Raw genomic sequence first — 5,040 nt, forward strand, 5'->3', positions numbered from 1 at the left:
ATAAGAAGTTTTGGGAACACTTTAAAGCTGAGGACACGCATTGGAACCTTAGGCCACATTTTCAAAAGCGTAGCCCATGAAAAGAGGAACCCTTGGAAGTGCAAGAAAGTGGCGTTTACCACGCCAGGGAGAATGAGTGTGTAGAATGGAAACGCCTTCGATATAGGACTCGTGCGTACGCATGCCTCATGCATACGCGCAACACCTGAAAAATGTGGAATCATGCGTATGCATGCTGCATGGGTACACACAAAAGCTGGAAAAATGAGGGTTCATACGTATGCATGCTGCATGTGTATGCGCGATTGAAGATTTTTGTCATGGTCATGCGTACACATGAGGCATGCATACACACGACCCTGAGAACAGTGGTGTTCCACACGCCTGGAAGAATGGGCATTTGTGCTTTACACGCATTCAACACTTAAATGAAGGCTTTTTCTTTGGCAGTGTACATGGGCATGTAATGGCACATTTTGGGCATGTCACACGCCATATTTCACCTCCCAGAACCTTGTTTGCTGAGTGGCATTTCACACGCCAAAGCCCAGCGTTACACATTAGGCCAAGTTTCCAGAAGACTATTTTAAAGACCCTATTTGGGCGTTTTACACTCCATAACAAGGACGTGTCGCACGCCGAGGAAAGAAGAGTTCTAGAAACCAGAGGAGAAGGGTGTTCGCCACACCTACGTGTGTCACATGCCAGTCAAGTAAGCTGGGTGTTCCACGCGACAATGCAAGGCATTTAAAACGCCAAAAGAGTCCTCTAGGAAAGCGTCATCCTTGCATGCAAAGCGTACCGTTTCGTACAAGATGCGTGGTGCTTGGCCGTACCTTCACAAGTAATCTTTTTGGCTACTCTAAGCCCATTCAGAATTCAAGTTTGGGACCACCAAAGCATTGAAAGGAAGATAAAAAGTTGAAGAATTAATGCGGAATATTAGATTTGATTTGTTTTGTTTTGAATTTAAGTTTGAATTTAATAATTTGGTTTTGTTTTCTTTAGTATAAAGGGTCCTAAAAAACTGAGAGGACTTTCAGACTCTTTGCCATTTTTCATTTTTGCTTCGGATTTTGAAGCATAAGTGACGAATGGATTTTTGACGGTTTAGAATTTCACTAATGAAATCTCGTTGTAAAGTATAGTTTCTAAACCAACAATAATCCTTTCATACAAAAGATTGTTTGTCACAAGTAACAAACCCCTAAATTTATAAACCGAAGTATTGAACCTCGGGTCGTTCTCCCTAGGAATTACAATAAAGTGTCTTGTTATTGGTTGTGAGTTATTTTGGGGTTTTGGATAGGAGACATGAAAGTAAATGACAATGAAAATAAACTAACAACTATAAAAGGCTCTTGGTAAGGTATGAGAACTAGAAGTTCTATCCTAGTTATCCTTCTCAATTGTGATGAGAATTGTTCATTGCTACCACTTAGTTAACCCTTGCTAATAAAGGAAAGTCAAGTGGATGAATTGACTTGAGCCACAAGTCCTAGCCAACTCCCAAGGAAAGACTAGCTTTAGTGCACTCCAAACCAATTAGCAATCTCTCCAATTATCAATCAACAAAGGAGTTAGATAACTCAAGTGTCACTAATTACTCTACCTAGACCAAGAGGAACAAATTCTACACTAAAACTAAAAGAGACATTTCAACAAACACATAAAGTGCAATAGAAGTAAACATTATTAAATGCAAGAATTAAAGAGAGATCTAACTACAAAGGCAAGAGATCAACAATAGAAAAGCAAAGAAGAACAATTATTATGAATTACCTCTTATTGAATTGGAAGAAAATGGAAAGAACAATAGTGGATCTACAACAAAGTATAAGAACAACATAAAGGAAATTACAATAAAGGAATGGAAGAAGAATGAATGTAGCAACAAGGAATTGAAAGGTAGAAGTAGAAGAAGGCAAAGATTAAAACCTAGATCTAAGAACTAATCCTAATCCTAATCCTAATTCTAGAGAGAAGTGAGAGCTTCTCTATCTAGAAACTACTTCTAAACTAATCCTAATGTGTGTGAATGGTTGGCATCCCTTTTGCTCTTCAATCCTTGGCTTTAAATAGCAGTTTAGGCGCCAAAGTTGGTTGAGATTGGGCCCCACAACCCTTCAGAATTCGTTGGCCACGTTTTCATTAAAAAATCATAAAACGGCACCGACGCGTACGCGCACATCACGCGTACGCGTCCATGGGGTAATTCGCAGGTGCGCGCTAGCGCCAGGTGCGCGCTAGCGCCAGGTGCGCGCGCGCGTCCATGGGCGAGTTCAACTTCTTTGACTTTTCATGATTTCTCCACTTTGCATGCTTTCCTCTTCACTCCTTTGATCCATTCCTAGCCCTTTTCAATCTGAAATCACTAACAAATATATCAAGGCATCTAGTGGAATCAAGGAGAATTAGATTTAGCTATTTTAAGTCCTAAAAAGCATGTTTTCACTCTTAAGCACAATTAAAGGAGAATATACAAAACCATGCTATTTCATTGAATAAATGCGGGTGAAAGGTGATAAAGTCCCCTAAAATCAATACAAGATAAACCCTACAAATGGGGTTTGTCAATAAGCCACTAATCTCCTAAGTTAAGGTTAAGAGCTCTGTTCATCTTTTTATGGATTATTAATCTAAGTGTTCTATTTTATATGAGGTTTATGCTTTGATTAAATTAATGATTGAGCTTTCGTTCTTCATCCCTAAAGATTTAGAATTGTTGGAAAACATTCTAACTCTGTCTTGGATTCTAAATATTGTGTTAGAAAAAATTAATATTTGAATAAGCTTGAAAACCCTTTCACACTACTTTTTTGTTACACTAGGAATAGGTTCAAAAAGTGTGCAACACTTTTTGAATTTCAATTGTTAGGACTAGCTTTAATACGTGACATATAATTTAACCTAAGGACTATTTTTGAATCTTACTTGAAATTGAATCAGAATTTTTCTTCACCTATTTTTCTTAAATAATTGACTAAGGAATTAGCTGTTAATTAATTTTAAAGAGAAATTAACTTACCAAGGAATTGGATTTTGATTATATATGATTCATCGTGATTAATCTTTGCATACCTCATCTAAATAGACATAAGGATTGTTTTCCTAAGGAGTGAACATCTCTAGCACCTCAACTATCTTTATCATCTAACTTTCTCAACCAATTTTTGTTTGCTTTTGTTAAATTTTCTGTTTTCATGCTATTTATTATTGAAACAGTTATTCTTGACTGTCTGACTAGAGTAGTTAATTGACCATTGCTTGCTTAATCCGATAATCCTCATGGGATCGACACTCACTCACCGTGAGTTATTACTTGATACGACTCGGTGCACTTGCCGGTATTTTGTGGTTTATAAAATCCCCATCAGTAACCGGCTCCGGTTGGCTTCACCGATCCAAAGATCACACTTAGCAGATCAAGCTGGGTGATAAACCACTATTTTATAATTTATCTTATGCTCAATTGAGTGTTTTTATCAATTCTTCACCTACTTATTCATATGAATTGCATGATTTTAAAATTTCTTTCTTATTTTATGATATATGTGAAAACATGTTTCCTATGCTTTAAAAATGTTAATTTTAATTATCCTTTATTACCATTCGATGCCGTGATCCGTGTGTTGAGTATTTTCAGGCTTTATAGGGCAGGAATGGCTTAGAGGACAGAAAGGAAACACGCAAAAATGGTAGGAACGCACAAAATGGAGTTTTTGAAGAAATGGCAGCCACGCGAACTCATGAACGACGAAAACGCGTGCCTCACGCACAATGGCATCGACGCGTACGCGTGGACGACGCGGAAGCATGACTAGCGCGAAACACAACTGATGCGGACGCGTGACTGACTCGGACGCGTGGAAAGGAAAAACTCCAGATGATGTGCACGCGTGACCCACGCGCACGCGTGACGTACGCCACGTGCAAAAAATTGCAGAAGTTGCCCCCAGCAATTTTTGGACCCCTTTTCGGCCCAAATCCAAGCCTAGAAAACATAGATTAGAGGCTATAAAGTGGGGGAATGCATCCATTCAAAGTGACAACTTTTATATTCATAATTTTAGGTTTTAGATGTAGTTTTCTAGAGAGGGAGGCCCTCTCCTCTTTCTTAGGATTTATGATTTAGGATTTCTATTAGTTTTAGGCTATTTCTTCTTTATTCCAGGTTCAATGTTCTTTTACTTTGGTTTCCTTCTACTTTTATTTATTCTAATACTTTTATTTGTTAATTACTTTTGTTGCCAAATTGGTTTACGAACCTTCTCATGTTAGATTTGAATATTCTATTTAATGCAATTTGAGGTATTTCAAATTTATGATTGCTTTTTCAAATTTATTGATGCTTCTAATTAATCCAAATTATTTTCATTCAAGTAGATATTCTTCCCTTTTGGCTTTGGTTGAGTAATTGGTGACACTTTAGTTATCAAACTCAGCAGTTGATTGGAAATTGGGATTGCTGATTGATTTGGATCCCTCTAAAGCTAGTCTTTCCATAGGAGTTGACTAGGACTTGAGTAATCAAGTTAATTAGTCCACTTGACTTTCCTTTTTTTAGTAAGGGTTAACTAAGTGGGAGCAAAATCCAATTCTCATCACACCTGAAAGGATAACTAGGATAGGATTTCCAGTTCTCATACCTTGCCAAGAGATTTTCTAATTATTAATTTATTTTTCTCGCCATTTAAAAATACTTGTCCCTTATTTCAAAAACCCAAAAATATACCTTTGTCCATAACCAATAATAAACACACCTCCCTGCAATTCCTTGAGAGACGACCCGAGGTTTAAATACTTCGGTTATAAATTTTATTGGGTTTTGTTACTTGTGACAACCAAACTTTTGTACGAAAGGATTCTCTGCTGGTTTATAAGCTATACTTACAACGCGATTATATTTGTGAATTTCTTTACCGACAGAAGTCCGTTCGTCAAAATGGCGCCATTGCCGGGGAATTGCAAACGTGTGCCTTATTATTGGTTATTGTAAATATTTTCTTTTTTTGTTTATTTATTTTTTTTATTTTTAAT

The sequence above is a fragment of the Arachis hypogaea genome, chromosome 1 (genome assembly GCF_003086295.3).
Source record: "Arachis hypogaea cultivar Tifrunner chromosome 1, arahy.Tifrunner.gnm2.J5K5, whole genome shotgun sequence".
NCBI classification, from domain to species: Eukaryota; Viridiplantae; Streptophyta; class Magnoliopsida; order Fabales; family Fabaceae; genus Arachis; species Arachis hypogaea.